The following is a 21700-nucleotide window of genomic DNA, read 5'->3' as shown; positions in this document are numbered from 1 at the left end:
TTTACTGGTGAGTTCTATCAAGGATTTAAAGAAAAAATAACAACAGTCCTCAAACTCTTCCCCAAAACAAACAAAAACAAAAACAAAAAAATAGAAGCAAAGGAAATACGTCCAGACTTATTTTATGAGGTCAGCATTACCCTGATACCAAGACCAGACAAGAAAAGAAAATTTCCGGTCAATATTCCTAATAAACATAATACAAAAATCCTCAACAAAATAATAGCAAACTGAATTCAACAACACATTAAAAGGATCAGATACCATGATCAAAAGGAATTTGTTCCAGAGGTGCAAGGATGGCTCAACATCTGAAAAATCAATCAATGTGATACACTACATTAACAAAATGAAGGATAAAAAAAAAAAATGGGTATCTCAATAGATGTGGTGAATACGTGACAAAATTCAACATCCATTTGTAAGAAAAATTCTCAGTAAAGTGGGTAGAAAGGGAACACACCTCAACATGACAAAGGCCATATATGACAAGCCTAAGCTAACGCACTGCTCTTTGAGGAAAATGCAGTTGTTGCTACAGCAGAGCCTTGGATACCCTCCTCCTGTTCCTGACTCACTTCCCTTCACTCTCGCTGAGAAAGAAGTCAGTCAGGAAGCTGTGCCATAGCCATGGTTTTTAAAGACCCCAGGAAGACAGCCATGGAACCAAAAGTGGCAATTCATTAAATTAGAATTACTCTTACCAGCCACGATGTAAAATCTTTGGGAAAGGTATGGGCTGACCTTATCAGAGGTGCAAAGGAAAAAATCTCAAAGTGAAAGGAACAGTTCAGAATCTTACCAAGACTCTGAGAATCACTATCAGAAAGCCTCCCTGATATGAGGGAGTGGTGATGCAACATGGGGGCTTAAGTGGGTAGGAGAAGAATCCATGAAACAAGATGGGATAGGGAGGGAGAGAAACCATAAGTGACTCTTAATCTCCCGAAACAAACTGTGGGTTGCTGGGGGGAGGGGGGTTGGGAGAAGGGGGGTAGGGTTATGGACATTGGGGAGGGTATGTGCTTTTGGGTAAATTGGAAGGGGAGATGAACCATGAGAGACTATGGACTCTGAAAAACAATCTGAGGGGTTTGAAGTGGCGGAGGTTGGGGTACCAGGTGGTGGGTATTATAGAGGGCACAGCTTGCATGGAGCACTGGGTGTGGTGAAAAAATAATGAATACTGTTTTTCTGAAAATAAATAAATTGGAAAAAAAAAAAAAACAAACATTAAAAAAAAAAAAAAAGAAAACCTCCATGTGGTGAAGGTTCTGAGACTTGGGATCATTTTCAGATGAAGATCTATAAGCTCACTGACTTGTACAGTCCTTCTAAGATTGTTAAGCTGATTATTTCCATCAGTATTGAGCCAAGAGTCAAGGTTGAAGTCACCACTGCAGATGCTTAAATCAACCTTTTAAATAAGTTATCAGTTGTTGAATTTTTTAAGAATGGGAAAAAACTTTCCTCCAGGATCAGAACAAGACAAAAATGCCCACTCTCACCACTTTTATTCAACATAGTATTGGGAAGTCCTAGCCAGAGCAATTAAGCAAGAAAAAGAAATAAAAAGCATCCAAATTGAAGAGGAAGAAGTAAAACTGTCACTATTTAAAGATGTCATAAGATTTTCTACAGAAAACCCTAAATACAGCCAAAAAACTGTTAGAACTAATAAATTTAGCAAAGCTTTAGGGTACAAAATCAGTATACAAATGTCTGTGGCATTTCTGTACACTAATAACAAATTGACCTAGATATGAAGAAAATGGAACTCTTCAACATTGCTGGAAAAGATATAAAATGGTACTTCCACTTGGAAAAGATTTTGCAGGTTTTTATACAGTTACACATACACTAACCATAAAACTCAGGAATCCCACTAATGTATATTTACCCAAAAGAAATAAAAATATGTTAATGTTAAACACTCTCTTAGGTATTTTTAAGAATAACCTGTCACTCCCTTTCAATATAAAATAGGAAAGGGTTTTTAGGTATACATACCATAATACTTAAAAAATGAAATTGATGTATATCTGGAATTTTCTTTAAAATAACCCAGAATGGGAGAAACAAACTCAGCTATGGGCTTAATATTATTTTAATTGGATGAGGTGTGCATGGGGGTGTGCATTATACTATCCTTTCTATTTTGCATATTGTTTTTGAAAGAAACATTAAAAGCCCAGGGGCAAAAATCTTATATTACTTCCTCTTTAATTTACAAACTAAAATAATACCAATTGAAATGTCCTTGATCTTTGAGTAGCAAGTGCCAAGGATTACAAATGTTGAGGGAGTATTACTATCAGCTTGTAGCAGTTGAATCCCCTTCTCAATTCTTGAAATGGAGGAATAGGCCCAGTAGATGTCACTCAGGCTTAAAGATGTGAGAAGTTATAGTCATTCTTCTCTCCTTCTCATCTTTATTATAAAGTTTTGACGGCCACAGTTAATGCAGAAAATACTTCTGGTGTTAGGGTAAGAATAATTATTTTGCAGGGTAACAACAAATGGACAATCTAATGGGCAGTTTAACTATATGATCAGAAAGTAGAAGTCAAGTTTAGTATACTTACACCTGGTTTGCTACAGTCAAATCTTAGAGATATCAGCTCAAAAGGACCCAGAATTAGTTATTACAATTGTACCAAAATACGTGGGAGCAGCTACAAACATAGGAGTTCATCCAACAATAAGTTTCAAATCAGCTAGATCAAGAACACAACAATCACTCAGCTGGTGCACTGCTCTGTACGCTAAGGACCAAGAATCCTAGAAGTCACTTCCAGCAGAGTATCAGCTGAAGTTGATAAAACTCATATGGAGACAGCAGCAGCATTGCTCATGGTCTTGGAAAGATAAGGACTGATAGGTCTTTGGACCTTAAATGTTATGCTGAAGAGTCCAGAACTAACTACTCTAAAAGGTAATATTACTAATAGTAAATCTTACTACCAAGTAATATTTCTTAATTAGTGCTCTCAGGATACTTCATTTTAACCATTTTATAATTAAGCTATATGCTTAAATTCCACAAAGATTTAGAGATAGAATGATCAATTTCCTTTTCTAGTATTTCCTTTGGCCATAGCAGTAACTTTTTTTTTCCTTTACTGTGCTTATTTACCTTTATTTTTTTAGGTTTTTACCTAAATTCCAGTTAGTTAACATGCAGTGCAATATTAGTTTTAGATGTGTCATTTAGTGATTCAACACTTCCATACAATACTCAGTGCTCATCACAAAAAGTGCACTCTTTAATCCCTGTCCTTATTTAACCCATCCCTCCTACCCCCTGCTCTCTGGTAATCAGTTTGTTCTCTATAGTTAAGAAACTATCTTTTGGTTGGCCTCCCTCTTTTTTCCCCCTTTACTCATTTCTTTTGTTTCTTAAATTCCACATATGAGTGAAATCACATGGTATTTGTTTTTCTCTAACCAACTTATTTCACTTAGCATAATACATCGTAGCTCCAACCACATTATTGCAAATAGCAGGATTTCATTCTTTTTGATGTCTGAGTAATGGTGCATATATTCCTTTGAATTAGTATTTTTGCATTCTTTGGGTGATGACCTAGTAGTGCAATTGCTAGATCTTCTATTTTTAACTTTTTGAGGAACCTCCATACTTTTTTCCAGAGTGACTGCACCAGTTTGCATTCCCACCAACAGTGTAAGAGGATTCCCCTCTCTCTGCATCCTCATGGACAAGTGTTGTTTCCTGAGTTGTTAATTTTAGTCATTCTGACAGGTATGAGGTGATATCTCATTGTGGTTTTGATTTGCATTTCCCTGATGATGAGTGATGTTAAGCATCTTTTCATGTGTCTCTTAGCCATCCATATGTCTTCTTTGGAAAAATATCTATTCAGGTATTCTGCCCAGTGTTTAACTGGGTTGCTTATTGGGTGTTGAGTTTGTTAAGTTCTTTATATATTTTGGACACTAACCCTTTATCAGATATGTCACTTGCAAATATCTTCTCCCATTTTAAAGGTCATCTTTCAGTTTTATTGATTCTTTCTTTCGCTGTGCAGGAGCTTTCATCTTGACAAAGTCCTGATATTTTCTTTTTGCTTTTGTTTCCCTTGCCTCAGATGGCATATCTAGTGAGAAGGTGTTATAGCTGATGTCCAAGAGGTTACTGCCTGTGTTCTCCTCTAGGATTTTGCCTATCTCACAGTTTGGGCTTTCACCCATTTTGAATTTATTTTTGTGTATGGTATGAGAAAGTGGGTCAGTTTTGTTCTTCTGCATGTTGCTATCCAGTTTTCCCAACACCATTTGTTGAAGAGACTGTCTTTTCCCCACTAGATATTTTTTCCTGCTTTGTTGAAGATTGGTTTACCATACACTTGTGCATCTACTTCTGGGCTTTCTATTCTGTTCCATTGATCTGTGTGTCTGTTTCTGTGCCAGTACCATACTGCTTTGATCACTACAGATTTGTAATATAACTAGAGTCTGGAACTGTGATGCTTCCAGCTTTGCTTTTCTTTTTCAAAATTGCTTTGGCTAGAGGCATCCGGGTGGCTCAGTCAGTTAATCATCTATCTTTGGCTTACATCGTGATCACAGGGTCCTGGGATTCAGCCCTGAGTCAGGCTACCTGCTCAGCAGGGAGTCTGCTTTTCCCTCTCTTTCTGCCCCTCCCTCTGCTTGTTCTCTCAATCTCTCTCTCTCTCTCTCACATAAATAAATAAAATTCTTCTTAAAAAAGATTTCTTTGGCTATTCAGAGTCTTCTACAGTTCTATACAATTTTAGGATTGTTTGTTCTAGCTCTGTGAAAAATGCTATCAGTATTTTGATAGGGATTGCCTTAAATGGATAGATTACTTTGGCTAGAATAGACATTTTAACAATATTTGTTCTTCCCATGAATAGATACTTTTCCAAAGAAGACATACAGATGGCCAAGAGATACATGAAAAGATTCTCAATATCACTTATCATTAAGGAAATACAAATCATAACCAAAATGAGATACTACCTCTCACCTGTCAGAATGGCTAAAATTAACATGTCAGAAAACAACACGTGTTGATGAGGATGCAGAGAAAGGGGACCCCTTTTAGACTGTTGGTGGGAATGCACACTGGTACAGTCATTTTGGAAAACAGTATGGAGGTTCCTCAAAAAGTTAAAAATAGTACTACCCTAAGATCTAGCAATTGCACCACTAGGTATAGATCCAAAGGATACAAACATGCTGGTTTTAATGGGCACATACCCCCAATGTTAATATATGCAATAGATTTCTGTACATTGATCTTTATCCTGTGACTTTACTGAATTTGTGTGTCAGTTCTAACAATCTGGGGGTGGGGGGGGAGTCCTTCTTTTCTTGTTCAATGCATGAAAACACATACAAAACCTATGCAGGGTCTGGCAAACACTCTTCTGCATGTTGGTAGACATTAAAACACCGTTTACTCTTTTGTAGACAGTGCATTATAAATAGAAGATACCTCAATAAATATTCCCCCACTGAAAGAGGAGGAAATGGCACTAGTTATTTCCCTTTTCTAAAATTAATCTGTACTTTCATGAAATGTACTGTATGGTTTGAAATGATAGCTTCTCTTTGGATAGAACTAAGAGTTTATATTGTCCAAGTACAAACTTGGTAGAGAAAACAGAGACTGAGTTAGGCTCTAGAACTACATTGTAACTTAAAAATGGATAGTCAGTATTTAAAATGCAGTATTTCGGGGAGGAGTCAAGATGGTGGAGAAGTAGCAGGCTGAGACTACTTCAGCTAGCAGGAGATCAGCTAAATAGCTTATCTAAAGATTGCAAACACCTGCAAATCCATCGGCAGATGGAAGAGAAGAAGAACAGCAATTCTGGAAACAGAAAAACAACCACTTTCTGAAAGGTAGGACTGGCGGAGAAGTGAATCCATAGCCATGGGAAGATAGACCCCGGGGGGAGGGGCCAGCTCCTGGCAAGCGGCGGAGCAACAGAGCACAAAATCAGGACTTTTAAAAGTCTGTTCCACTGAGGGACATCGCTCTAGAGGCTAAACTGGGGCGAAGCCCACGCGGGATCAGTGTGGCCTCAGGTCCCGCAGGGTCACAGAAAGATCGGGAGTGTCTGAGTGTCGCAGAGCTTGCGGGTATTGGAACGGGAAAGCCAGCTACAGAGACAGAACCAACAGTAAGCTCACAGCTTGGGGTTACCTTGAACTGGCCACAGGCTCGGTGAGTTCGGAGTGCGGCCGGAGGTCAGGCCGAGGGGAGTAACTGGGCGCTGTTCTCTGAGGGCGCACTGAGGAGTGGGGCCCTGGGCTCTCGGCTCCTCCCGGCCAGAGACCAGGAGGCCACCATTTGTATTCCCGTCCTCCGGAACTCTACGGAAAGCACTCAGGGAACAAAAGCTCCTGAAAGAAAACCCGAGCGGATTACTCAGCCCGGCCCCTGGTAAGGGCGGTGCAATTCCACCTGGGGCAAAGACACTTGAGAATCACTACAACAGGCCTCTCCCCCAGAAGATCAACAAGAAATCCAGCCAAGACCAAGTTCACCTACCAAGGAGTGCAGTTTCAATACCAAGGAGAGGAGCAGAATTCCTGAGGAGGAGAAAGCAAAGCATGGAACTCATGGCTTTCTCCCTGTGATTTTTTTAGTCTTACAGTTAATTTAATTTTTTTCTTTTTCATTTTTTTTCTCTTCTTCTGCCAAAATTTTTTTTAATGTTTACCCTTTTCTTTTTTAACATTTTAAACTAGTTTACCTAATATATATATTTTTTCTTTTTTATATTTTTCTTTATTCATTTTCCTTTTTTTAATTCTTTTCTTTCTTTTTTCTTTCTTTTCTTTCTTTCTTTTTGAAACTCTTTTTATCCCCTTTCTCCCCCCTCACGATTTGGGATCTCTTCTGATTTGGTTAAAGCATATTTTCCTGGGGTTGTTGCCACCCTTTTAGTATTTTACTTGCTCCTTCATATACTCTTATCTGGACAAAATGACAAGGCGGAAAAATTCACCACAAAAAAAGAACAACAGGCAGTACCGAAAGCTAGGGACCTAATCAATATGGACATTGGTAATATGTCAGATCTAGAGTTCAGAATGACAATTCTCAAGGTTCTAGCCGGGCTCGAAAAAGGCATGGAAGATATTAGAGAGACCCTCTCGGGAGATATAAAAGCCCTATCTGGAGAAATAAAAGAACTAAAATCTAACCAAGTTGAAATCAAAAAAGCTATTAATGGGGTGCAATCAAAAATGGAGGCTCTCACTGCTAGGATAAATGAGACAGAAGAAAGAATTAGCAATATAGAAGACCAAATGACAGAGAATAAAGAAGCTGAGCAAAAGAGGGACTAACAGCTACTGGACCACGAGGGGAGAATTCGAGAGATAAGTGACACCATAAGACAAAACAACATTAGAATAATTGGGATTCCAGAAGAAGAAGAGAGAGGGGAGCAGAAGGTATACTTGAGAGAATTATTGGGGAGAATTTCCCCAATATGGCAAAGGGAACAAGCATCAAAATTCAGGAGGTTCAGAGAATGCCCCTCAAAATCAATAAGAATAGGCCCACATCCCGTCACCTAATAGTAAAATTTACAAGTCTTAGTGACAAAGAGAAAATCCTGAAAGCAGCCCGGGAAAAGAAGTCTGTAACATACAATGGTAAAAATATTAGATTGGCAGCTGACTTATCCACAGAGACCTGGCAGGCCAGAAAGAGCTGGCATGGTATTTTCAGAGCACTAAAAGAGAAAAACATGCATCCAAGAATACTATATCCAGCTAGGTTATCATTGAAAATAGAAGGAGAGATTAAAAGCTTCCAGGACAAACAAAAACTGAAAGAATTTGCAAACACCAAACCAACTCTACAGAAAATACTGAAAGGGCTCCTCTAAGCAAAGAGAGAGCCTACAAGTGGTAGATCAGTAAGGAACAGAGACAATATACAGTAACGGTCACCTTACAGGCAATACAATGGCACTAAATTCATATCTCTCAATAGTTACTCTGAATGTTAATGGGCTAAATGCCCCAATCAAAAGACACAGGGTATCAGAATGGATAAAAAAAAACCAGAACCCACATATATGTTAACTCCAAGAAACTCATTTTAAGCCTGAAGGCACCTCCAGATTTAAAGTGAGGGGGTGGAAAAGAATTTACCATGCTAATGGACATCAGAAGAAAGCAGGAGTAGCAATCCTTATATCAGATCAATTAGATTTTAAGCCAAAGACTATAATAAGAGATGAGGAAGGACACTATATCCTACTCAAAGGGTCTGTCCAACAAGAAGATCTAACAATTTTAAATATCTATGCCCCCAATGTGGGAGCAGCCAACTATATAAACCAATTAATAACAAAATCAAAGAAACACATCAACAATAATACAATAATAGTAGGGTACTTTAACACTCCCCTCACTGAAATGGACAGATCATCCAAGCAAAAGATCAGCAAGGAAATAAAGGTCTTAAATGACACACTGGACCAGATGGACATCACAGATATATTTAGAACATTTCATCCCAAAGCAACAGAATGCACATTCTTCTCTAGTGCACATGGAACATTCTCCAGAATAGATCACATCCTCGGTCCTAAATCAGGACTCAACCGGTATCAAAAGATTGGGATCATTCCCTGCATATTTTCAGACCACAGTGCTCTGAAGCTAGAACTCAACCACAAGATGAAGTTTGGAAAGAACCCAAATACATGGAGACTAAACAGCATCCTTCTAAAGAATGAATGGGTCAACCGGGAAATTAAAGAAGAATTGAAAGAATTCATTGAAACAAATGATAATGAAAATACAACGGTTCAAAATCTGTAGGACACAAAAAAAGCAGTCATGAGAGGAAAATATATAGTGGTACAAGCCTTTCTTAAGAAACAAGAAAGGTCTCAGGTACACAACCTAACCCTACACCTAATGGAGCTGGAGAAAGAACAAGAAAGAAACCCTAAGCCCAGCAGGAGAAGAGAAATCATAAAGATCAGAGCAGAAATCAATGAAATAGAAACCAAAAAAACAATAGAACAAATCAACAAAACTAGGAGCTAGTTCTTTGAAAGAATTAATAAAATTGATAAACACCTAGCCAGACTTATCAAAAAGAAAAGAGAAAGGACCCAAATAAATAAAATCATGAATGAAAGAGGAGAGATCACAACTAACACCAAAGAAATACAAACTATTATAAGAACATACTATGAGCAACTCTACGCAACAAATTTGACAATCTGGAAGAAATGGATGCATTCCTAGAAACATATAAACTACCACAACTGAACAAGGAAGGAATAGAAAGCCTGAACAGACCCATAACCAGTAAGGAGATTGAAACAGCCATCAAAAATCTCCAAACAAACAAAAGCCCAGGGCCAGACGACTTTCCGGGGGAATTCTACCAAACATTTAAAGAAGAACTAATTCCTATTCTCCTGAAACTGTTCCAAAAAAAAGAAATGGAAGGAAAACTCCCAAACTCATTTTATGAGGCCAGCATCACCTTGATCCCAAAACCAGACAAGGATCCCATCAAAAAAGAGAGCTATAGACCAATATCCTTGATGAACACAGATGCGAAAATTCTTACCAAAATACTAGCCAATAGGATTCAACAGTACATTAAAAGGATTATTCACCACGACCAAGTGGGATTTATTCCAGGGCTGCAAGGTTGGTTCAACATCCGCAAATCAGTCAATGTGATACAACACATCAATAAAAGAAAGAACAAGAACCATATGATACTCTCAATAGATGCTGAAAAACCATTTGACAAAGTACAGCATCCCTTCCTGATCAAAACTCTTCATAGTGTAGGGATAGAGGGCGCATACCTCAATATCATCAAAGCCATCTATGAAAAACCCACCATAAATATCATTCTCAATGGAGAAAAACTGAAAGCTTTTCCACTAAGGTCAGGAACACGGCAGGGATGTCCATTATCACCACTGCTATTCAACATAGTACTAGAAGTCCTAGCCTCAGCAATCAGACAACAAAAGGAAATTAAAGGCATCCAAATTGTCAAAGAAGTCAAATTATCACTCTTCGCAGATGATATGATACTCTATGTGGAAAACCCAAAAGACTCCACTCCAAAACTGCTAGAACTTGTACAGGAATTCAGTAAAGTATCAGGATATAAAATCAATGCACAGATCGTTGCATTTCTCTACACCAACAACAAGACAGAAGAAAGAGAAATTAAGGAGTCAATCCCATTTACAATTGCACCCAAAACCATAAGATACCTAGGAATAAACCTAACCAAAGAGGCTAAGAATCTATACTCATAAAACTATAAAGTACTCATGAAAGAAATTGAGGAAGACACAAAGAAATGGAAAAATGTTACATGCTCCTGGATTGGAAGAATAAATATTGTGAAAATGTCTATGCTACCTAAAGCAATCTACACATTTAATGCAATTTCTATCAAAGTACCATCCATCTTTTTCAAAGAACTGGAACAAATAATTCTAAAATTTATATGGAACCAGAAAAGACCTCGAATAGCCAAAGGGATATTGAAAAACAAAGCCAAAGTTGGTGGCATCACAATTCCGGACTTCAAGCTCTATTACAAAGCTGTCATCATCAAGACAGCATAGTACTGGCACAAAAACAGACACATAGATCAATGGAACAGAATTGAGAGCCCAGAAATAGACCCTCAACTCTATGGTCAACTAATCTTCGACAAAGCAGGAAAGAATGTCCAATGGAAAAAAGACAGTCTCTTCAATAAATGGTGTTGGGACAATTGGACAGCCGCATGCAGAAAAATGAAATTAGACCATTTCCTTACACCACACACGAAAATAGACTCAAAATGGATGAAGGACCTCAATGTGAGAAAGGAATCCAACAAAATCCTTGAGGAGAACACAGGCAGCAACCTCTTCGACCTCAGCCGCAGCAACATCTTCCTAGGAACATTGCCAAAGGCAAGGAAAACAAGGGCAAAAATGAACTATTGGGATTTCATCAAGATCAAAAGCTTTTGCACAGCAAAGGAAACAGTGAACAAAATCAAAAGACAACTGACAGGGGACGCCTGGGTGGCGCAGTTGGTTAAACGACTGCCTCCAGCTCAGGGCGTGATCCTGGAGTCCCGGGATCGAGTCCCACATCAGGCTCCCAGCTCCATGGGGAGTCTGCTTCGCTCTCTGACCTTCTCCTCGCTCGTGCTCTCTCTCACTGTCACTCTCTCTCTCAAATAAATAAAAAATAAAATCTTAAAAAAAAAAAAAAAAAAAAAAGACAACTGACAGAATGGGAGAAGATATTTGCAAACGACATATCAGATAAAGGACTAGTGTCCAAAATCTATAAAGAACTTAGCAAACTCAACACCCAAAGAACAAATAATCCAATCAAGAAATGGACAGAGGACATGAACAGACATTTCTGCAAAGAAGACATCCAGATGGCCAACAGACACATGAAAAAGTGTTCCATATCACTCGGCATCAAGGAAATACAAATCAAAACCACAATGAGATATCACCTCACACCAGTCAGAATGGCTAAAATTAACAAGTCAGGAAATGACAGATGCTGGCGAGGATGCGGAGAAAGGGGAACCCTCCTACACTGTTGGTGGGAATACAGGCTGGTGCAACCACTCTGGAAAACAGCATGGAGGTTCCTCAAAATGTTGAAAATAGAACTGCCCTATGACCCAGCAATTGCACTACTGGGTATTTACCCTAAAGATACAAACGTAGTGATCCAAAGGGGCATGTGCACCCGAATGTTTATAGCAGCAATGTCCACAATAGCCAAACTATGGAAAGAACCTAGATGTCCATCAACAGATAAATGGATCAAGAAGATGTGGTATATATACACAATGGAATGCTATGCAGCCATCAAAAGAAATGAAATCTTGCCATTTGCGACAACATGGATGGAACTAGAGTGTATCATGCTTAACGAAATAAGTCAAGCAGAGAAAGACAACTACCATATGATCTCCCTGATATGAGGAAGTGGTGATGCAACATGGGGGCTTAAGTGTGTAGGAGAAGAATAAATGAAACAAGATGGGACTGGGAGGGAGACAAACCATAAATGACTCTTAATCTCACAAAACAAACTGAGGGTTGCTGTGGGGAGGGGGTTTGGGAGAAGGGGGGCGGGGTTATGGACATTGGGGAGGGTATGTGCTTTGGTGAGTGCTGTGAAGTGTGTAAACCTGACGATTCACAGACCTGTACCCCTGGGGATAAAAATATATGTTTATAAAAAATAAAAAATTTTAATTAAAAAAATAAATAAATAAAATAAAATAAAATGCAGTATTTCACTGCACAGTAAATGCTTAATTGCAAGGGCTCTTTACCCAGTTAGTTGATAATCATCCAGCCCGACTGTCCCTACTCTTCTGGCTATTTTGTAATCCACCAGAATCTTTAACAGGGAATAAACAAAGAAGTCAAAAAGAAATGAAACACCAGGTGTTTCACCAGGTGAGGGTCACAGGTTAATGCTGAAATGAAACACCTGGTGTCACCAGGTGAGGGTTACAGGTTAATGCTGGACAGTACAGGATTAATGGGGCCTATTAAGGACTAAAATATTCCCATCTTCGGATTTGTTTCCCATGTTTTCTTTGACCCCAGTATCATGAACAATTGAGAAGTGCCTACACAAGAAAAGGAAAAACCTAACAAAAAATTTATCTGAGCCAACACAAGATAGAGTATTTTTAAATTATAGTCTAATTTTATAAACCAAAACTCCTGGCCAGACATTTCTGCTAATGATAAACCCTTAATCTCCTGTGAATTTCGAACTCATAACCTGTCGTTTCCTTTTGTTGTAAGAAAACAACTGACGATGCAAGACAGCATCAACTATGAGCAACGAATCTTCCTTTCTCGCCATGGCAGACCGTACCCAGTTACAAAAGCTCTTTCCAGCCCTATTTTGTTCAACAAGCTAGGGGTAAGTTTGTTCTTCTGGCAAAACATTCAATATATATTTTGTCTTTAACTTTAAACTTGTCTACTATCTGCCATCCTTGTAGAGGATATAAAGGTGAAACATCTAGACAACCAGAAGTACCTTCTACATTCTGCTTCTTCGAGGAGCTGACCTTTTCTATACAACTCCTCAGGCAGCCAGGTGACCTTTAATATTTAGTACATTTTCTCCTATGTTGATAGCTTATGCTAGCTTCTTTCCTGGCACCTTCACTTTCACACAGCTAATATATAAATGTGTAAGTTTTGTATGAATGCCCTTACAATCCAACTGGTTTTTAAAAAAATCGGTTTATAAATAAATCTTACCATGCTCATTTTCATTTTCCTTTATGTGAAATTTTCTCTAGGAGAAAACAGTGAGTCTTGCTGAGAAAAAACCCACGAACAAAATGTATACCATTCTCTATTCTAATGAAAGGATTTTAAATAGGTAATAAGGCATGCAAAGAGAAAAAAATTATAACACAGGTCACTGAACCAAATGATCAAGTAAGAAGTTCTCTCTAAAGTAACAGTCAACGCTCAGCATGTACTGAGGGGGTTGTCAGGCAACGGGGATTTCAGCAGGATCCTTTCTGCTTAAATAAGTTGAAGTTCTGTGAAACTGGTATGAAACTCAAAGCTGTAACAGTGTCATTCTACCATAAAGAAAAACATTTTTACAGGACTGAGGCTCTTGTTCAGCTAAGTTGTAGTCATGGTCATTAAGTTCCTGGTTGTTTTAATGGCCTAAAGATAAATAGGAATTATAATCGAAAATTTTTAAAGACATGTATTTGAAACACACAAGATCTGAAGTTATGCCATTGTTGAGTGTGCCTTGAATTTGTAGGTGAACTCACCCTTGATTTCATGGCCCAGTCTACAATTATACCAGCAGTCTTACATTATTGTATCCCTTCATTTGGACTGTTACTGTTTTCTTTATTAGAGAATCCCAATTATCGCTTAAATATTTATTCATTGCTTCTAGGATAGCAAGATGTTAGAGACTGCACATCCTGAAGACTGGTGTAGCACTGACCATTTGGGGCCAATAAAGTAGAGCCTTTTGAATGTGAATGGCCTATAAATTTCCATGGGGGCTTAAGTGGGTAGGAGAAGAATCCATGAAACAAGATGGGATAGGGAGGGAGACAAACCATAAGTGACTCTTAATCTCACGAAACAAACTGTGGGTTGCTGGGGGGAGGGGGGTTGGGAGAAGGGGGGAAGGTTATGGACATTGGGGAGGGTATGTGCTTTTGGGTAAATTGGAAGGGGAGATGAACCATGAGAGACTATGGACTCTGAAAAACAGTCTGAGGGGTTTGAAGTGGCGGGGGGGGGGGTGGGAGGTTGGGGTACCAGGTGGTGGGTATTATAGAGGGCACAGCTTGCATGGAGCACTGGGTGTGGTGAAAAAATAATGAATACTGTTTTTCTGAAAATAAATAAATTGGAAAAAAAAATAGTAAATCAAAAAAAAAAAAAAATTTCTAGTAACCTCTGACTGACTCAAAGGAACAAAGTAAAACTTCACCAAAACAGTCCATCCCAAAGCCCTAAGAAATATCTGGGTTTCTAAAGTTATCAGCTGCAGCACAATCAAATCTCATCACATGGCCTCCTTCTTTTCTTGTGGTCACCTAACTAGACTACCACCTACACTCTCCACCACTAGTATTATCTAAACTTCCATCATTCGTTGGCATTCCTGTCACTCATTATTACCAATCTCCTAGGAACCTAACTTGGTTTGGGCACTCGCCCTAACCAGCCTTTCCAAGTTGTCTCTATCACATTGTTAATTGAATGTATGTGGCATCATTTTCCAGAGCAGAGAGAACAAAAAGCCCTAAGTGACTAGAAAACCAATTCAAAAGGCTTCATCTGGGCTGACTCTCACTCTGATTGTCCTTAGGAAATATTTCCTGTTCAACTGATGTATAGACTAATCCTTTTCTTCTAAGGAATACAATAAAAATAGTTTCTAGTTCTCGTTTTTTAAGCTGCAGAAACTGGCTTCAGAATATTTATCTGAAAGTAAGTCTGGTCATGATTCTAGGCCAGGGATTGGCAAACTTTCCGTAAAGAACCAGACAGCAAATATTTTAGGCTTTGTGAGCCATATACAGTGCCTGTCACACACTATTTTGGGGAGCTTTGTTTGTTTATAATCCTTTAGAAATATAAAAATCATTCTGTCATGGGCCATACAAAATGGGCTATCAGCTGATTTTGGTCCATGGACTATAGTTTGCTTACGTCTGTTCTAAGCATTGTTCTTCTAATGCTCACCAACCATTATGGACCGAATTGTGTCTCTTCGACATTCATATGTTGAAGCCCTAACCTCCACTGTGACTGTATTTGGAGATAAAGTCCTTAGGAGGTGATTAAGCTTAAATGAGTTCATAAAGGTGGGGTCCTAATTCAATATGACTGGTAGCCTTATAAAAAGAGGAAGGGAGCTATCTTTCTCTCTCCCCTTCCTTCCTCTCACTCTCATGCATACACTTTGAGAAAAGGCAATGTAAGCACACAGCAAGATAAGGTGGCTACATACTAAACAAAAGAAGAACTCTCAGAATGGAGACTATCTCACCAAAACTTGACCTTGGACTTCCTAGCCTTCAGCACTGTAGGACATATATTTATGATAAACTACTCAATCCACAGCGTTTTGTTATGGCAACCCAAGAAGAGTAAGACACCTGCTATTACACTGGAAATCAACCACATACTTCTAGGTAGCTACAACAAGGAAAATTCTTCATTCAGTTTGAATACATGTCAAGAGATCAAAGAAAGTGATCATTGGCTATAGTTATAAAGCAGGAAAAACAAGGCCCAAATGTCCAAGGTTACTTCCTACCTCAGATTCAAAACTTACGCAAAAATCTAATGCTACATTTTCTCTTTAAATATTCTAGAGACCTATTTATCATACGTGTACATAGATGGAAATGCATTGCTCAGATCCCCTTTAAAGGAACACTTGATGCCCAGCTGTGGGAAATGCAGTCAGCAGACAGCCCCAAGTGCCAGGTCCCTCAGGATCAGCCCCAGCTGGGGAGACCAGCTTCTTCCCAGATCACCCCCTTCCCAGGGCAGCTTGCACCCAGAAGCTGAACAAGGCATGTGTGTAAATGTCAAGCTATGTTCTGCCAACGTGGGGAATCCGGCTACATCCCCATTCCTTTCACATCTTGCATCCAAACTCCTTCTCAAGGTCTGCTTCTAGAAAGTGACAACTTAAGACAGAGACCAAAATTCTATATATGACTTGAATTATTCAGTATGGTATGCCAAATTAATGAATACCCTTTTTTGAATTGCAAACCAACAAAGTCATTTCTAATTTCACAAACACAGGCAATTTTTTGTAAGTTTTTTCAGTCAACATCTTACATTTTGAATCTTTTTCAGAACAAAACTGTTGAAGAATAGTAGAAACTAATTGTGGTCTTATTCCTGTGTCTTATGAAATACCTTACGCCTTTAAAGTCAAGTTTATAGCGAAGCCTCCAATCTTTGATTACTGTAAGTTATTCTGAAGATTTTTCAGTAGAAAAGAGAATGATTTCAATTATTTTTTCAGTGTGCCAGTGTCCCTTCATCAACCAGTCTAGTCCACTCTCCATGTATAGGCTCTTCTAAGACAAAAGGGTTTTAGTGAATTGTGCGAGGTCAGGTTCATATTAAGGTACGCTATACTAAACAGTCCTTTGAAATTTATCAGTATATGTGCCGTAAGCATAGTTTTGAGGATGTTCATCACGAAACGGAGCAGTGTCATCTTCATGAGGCCATTCAGGGGAAATATATTTCTTCTCTCAACATCAAGAATTCTGCTTAACCTAAGCAATTCATCTGCTTTTTTTCTTACATGACTCATGCAGTTCATCCTTGAGAAAGTAGTCTGTATAGTGGTTAGACTGATATAGTGGTTAGACTGATACATAGACTGCTTCATAGCCCAGTTCTACTGCTGACTAGCTCTACATCCTTGGATGCCCTAAATTTCTGTACCTCAGTTTCCTTGTCCGTAAAATGAAGTTTAGAATAGACCATTTCACACAGGTTGATATCAAGAACTAAATGAATTATACCTACATAATACCCACAGTGCAGAAAAGTAACTCAATAAATATTATTTCCTTGTGAAACTGATCTACTTAAAGCTACTACTTCATTGGGTATATTTTGTGTTCTCCGCTTATTTCCCAGTGCTTCTTGCAATTGGTTTTCATTTTACCTCAACTTTCTGATGTCCTTTTTTTAAATATCAAATATTCATCATCTGTTTCTGACCATGAAATTAATATATCTTCAATGTTGAAATGTGACAACAGGGACAGACCTTGAAGGCAGTATGCTAAATGAAATAATTCAGACAGAAAAAGGTAGTATTCTATGATCTCTTGTATTTGTGGAATCTAAAACAGCCAAACTCCTAGAAACAGAGAATAGAATGGTGGTTATCAGGAACTAGGGAGTGAGGAGTAATGGGAAGATGTTGGTCAAAGGGTACAGACTTGCAGTTAGAAAATGAGGAAGTTCTTGGTGCACCTGACTGGCATAGTCAGTTAAGTGACCAACTCTTGGTTTCAGCTCAGGTTGTGATCTCAGGGTCATGTGATTGAGCCCCATGTTGGGCTCTGTGTTCAGCATGGAATCTGCTTAGGACTCTCTCCCTCTCTCTCGCCCTCTGCCCCGCATCTCTCTCTCTAAAATAAATAAATCTACAAAAAAAGAAAATTAGTAAGTTCTGGGGATTTAATGCACAGCATCATGATTACAGTCAATAATACTGTATCATAGTACTCCAAAGTTGCTAAGAGACTAGATCTTAAATGTTCTTGCCACAGAATGAAATAATTGAGTCATATAAGAGAGGTGTTAACTGACACTACAGCTTTGATCATATTGTATATATAGATGCCTCAAATGAATACATTGCACACCTTAAACTTACCACAATGCTGTATGTCAAATATATCTCAATTTTTTAAACAATAAAAATAGATTTTTAAAATATAGAAATATGTAGGGGCACTTGGGTGGCTCAGTTAGTTAAGCACTGACTCTTTGTTTCTGCTCAGGCTGTGATTGCAGGGTCCTGGGATTGAGCCTCACATGGGGCTCCCCTCCCTGCTCAACATAGAGACTGCTTGTCCTTCTCCCTCTGCCCCTCCCCTGACCTGTGCATGCACACACACTCTCTCTCTTTTTCTATCTCTAAAATAAATAAATGATAAAATCTTTAAAAAATATATAGAAAAACCTATAGTATTATTGATAATACTCACCATTTATTCAACACTTGGTAAATGCTAAGCTAAATGTTTTGCATATATTAACTATTTTAACCTTCACAGAGATGTTATTGCTATTTTCTTCACCTAACATAGGAGGAAATGAAGACCAACATAATAATACCACTTAAGCCAGGACCTCACAGCTGGCAAAGTGAAATTCAAACCCACACTTTTATAATATCACCATACTGAGATAGCTACTAGAAACATTTCCATATAATTTTTTTACTTACAGATGTTCTTTGTATATGTGTATGTGCATTTTAGTGGAAATGATTTATGTAACACACTTATTTGTTTTCCATTAATTTCATTAATTAGCATTTGAAATACTACTACATAATACTTCACTTTGTGTTTATGCCAAAACGTACTAAAGCATTTGTTTTTTGCCAATTTCATTCTTTTAGTAAAACCTTAACAAACATTCTTAAACAGGGAGATTTATAGTCATTTCTCCCAATTACTTATCTAGTACAAAATCTTACAAGTGAAATTACTGGGTTAAGATACATGAGCATTTTAAGACCATTATTCATTTCTCCAAAATGTCTTCAAGAAACATTGATCACTTTTATCTTATACTAAAGTCCAAAGAGGTTACTATCATGTCCAAGATCAAACTAAAAAGAACTATTTTAAATTCTATTGGACTCTCATTGAAATTGTATTATACTAATAGACTCAAAGAAAAGAAATATTTTTTCAACAAAGAATATGGTATGCTCCCCCAAAAAGGTACATGGTATGCCCCATCATTTATTCAAGTCTTTTTTTGTAATTCAGTATTTTTATAGTTTTTCTTCATATAGATCTCAGGCATTTGGAATAAAATTTATTTCTAGATATATTTTTGCTAATACTATTCAAGTGATTGTTTTCCATATGTCTTTTTAGATATCTTATTTACTTATTTGAGAGAGAGAGAGAGAGCAAGAGCAGGGGGAGGGGTAGAAAGAGAGAGGAAGAGGAACAAGCAAATTCCCCACTGAGCATGGAGCCTGATGCAGGTCTCAATCCCAGGACCCTGAGATCATGACCTGAGCCAAAGTCAGACACTCAACTGACTGAGCCACCCAGGCACCCTGTTTTCCTTATTTTAAGGGGGAGCTAAAGGTCTATAGCCACCAGGTTCCCCTCCACTGTTTTAAATCTAATTTCTATTATATACAGGAAAGGTTTTTAGTTACAATTTACTCTTTTTTTTTCAATTTATTTATTTTCAGAAAAACATTATTCATTATTTTTTCACCACACCCAGTGCTCCATGCAAGCCGTGCCCTCTATAACACCCACCACCTGGTACCCCAACCTCCCACCCCCCCGCCACTTCAAACCCCTCAGATTGTTTTTCAGAGTCCATAGACAATTTACTCTTTTCATTAACATTTAACCTATAGCAGAAAATCTTAATTTTTCTCATATTAGTACTATTCACTGTTTAGTTGATTTTCATGGATATTCTACATGCTAGTCTGAAGATTAGCAGAGAAGCAAATGTAATTATCCAGATGAAAATTCCCACTCCTTCTCCTCTTGCATGCCATTGGATTTGTTCCCAGTGCCCTGAAGCTGTGGTACACCAAGATGGAGGGGGCAATGCAGTCAACCTCATCAGGAACAAATCTTTTATCACCGACACTGTTTATAATCTCAGACTCAAAGCAATAGTAAAAAAAAAAAACAGATACACTTTTTCCTTGAATCCTACATGAAGCTCTGCTACCTCAGCCCCTTGGTTGTCATAGCTCTGGTGGGCCCCTGAGTGGGCTTCACATGAGAGTACACTGATAGGAGATTGTTCTGTTCTCTCACAGTGAAGAGGAGAGATCCACATGGTTAAGAGTAGATAAAGGTATAATGAATCCATGACATGACCCTAATACATTTCAAATATGTAATCTATTTATAAGGTGTTTTAGTCTTTAAAAACACTGTTTAAGTAAAAAAGAAGCACCATGGGTGTCATCAAGGTTATGCTTTAAGACCAATATTATGAAAATATTCACATTATCCTGATAGCTTATCTGTACTAACTTATCTTTGCTTCATAAACAACATAAGTTTTGGATTTTCTGCGTTCTCTGGGTGTGCACAGTCCTTAAAATATCATACTGTATTTCCAATTCCATGACCTTGTCTGGGGAAACCCTAAAGCGCCACATCCCACACACAGGTCTCACCCCAATGCACTGCCTGAGTCAGAAATGCTGGGTTTTAGCTCTCTCTCTCTCTCTGCTACTGCCAGCTTGATAGATGACCCCAGGAAAGTCACTTGATGTCTCAAGTCTTGTTTTTCCATTCTTAAAGGGAAAATTCAAGTCACATTCTTCTAAGACTACCATCACTTTATGATAATCAAAACCCCAAATGAGCCACCATGAGCTTCTCAAAGATGTATCCCCCAGCTTGTGGTTTACTCATGTTTTTTCTTCTCTTTCTGACACTATGAACCATGACATTGTTAAAACCCAGCCACAAAAAAGTAATGCCCTGAAAAGCGTAGACTATGAAACTTAAGAACATGTTATCTATTCTTTTCTGAGTTTCTCATCACACACTCTAACTGCTCAGAGGCTTCTGGATTACTTCCATGTGATAAGATGTGGCCTTGCACCTGCTGTGTTCTCTTCCACTCCCATTGTCACTTACAGAACCATGACAGCAATACCACATCCTAGAGCTTCGTTTCTATAGTAGGAAACGTGTATGAAATAAATAGAAAATTAACAAAAATTCTAAAAAATATTTTTAAGTTTATAATATTCATTATTTAAAGCTTAAATCCACAGCAAAATAATCTGCTCTGAATGACAAAAAAAAAATCACATAAACTTCCATTTTTTCACACCATGCCATGACCCATATACTTGCAGCTCAGTCCTCCTGCTGTAGAAAACACAAAGGAGAGATAGCCCTCCTCATTGGGTTATTAGTTACACATCCTCCATAAATTACAGAAAAGCTATATTAATATCTTATACAAGGGGCATAAATGAAGACCCAAATCATCCACACTGAGATATAAATATAGTTTACAGCTATTTTCTTCTACATGTTACCCCTTATGGAGAAATTTTTGGAAATGACAACAGGCTATGCATTTTGAGAGTTTACATGCCAGGACTATAAGATGTCTTACAATATAGTAAACCATTATTATTTTATAACCACCTGTTATACATTTTATAACCAACTGTTACATTTATCTGATTAAGTCAACTAACCTCCCTGTTCTTTCAGGGTGATTCAAACTTTGAAACCACATGAGAGGGGAACATTGAGCTGCCGAGCTGGGTGATCCCTGGCCCTGTTCCTCTGCACGGACGTAATACTGGGCAGTGATGGAGACCTTCTGGGTTCAAAGTTTCTACCCATGAAACA

At 38.2% G+C, this 21700-nt stretch overlaps 1 pseudogene; it reads left to right on the top strand.

Moving 5' to 3' along the window:
• The first annotated feature begins 630 nt into the window (after nucleotides 1-630).
• Nucleotides 631-1411, top strand: LOC122893749 (annotated as a pseudogene).
• The last annotated feature ends 20289 nt before the right edge of the window (nucleotides 1412-21700 follow it).

This window comes from Neovison vison, chromosome 13 (assembly GCF_020171115.1).
Source record: "Neovison vison isolate M4711 chromosome 13, ASM_NN_V1, whole genome shotgun sequence".
Classification (NCBI taxonomy): domain Eukaryota; kingdom Metazoa; phylum Chordata; class Mammalia; order Carnivora; family Mustelidae; genus Neogale; species Neogale vison.
Note: the sequence above shows the minus strand (reverse complement) of the source record. Positions and strands in the feature narration are given on the sequence as shown.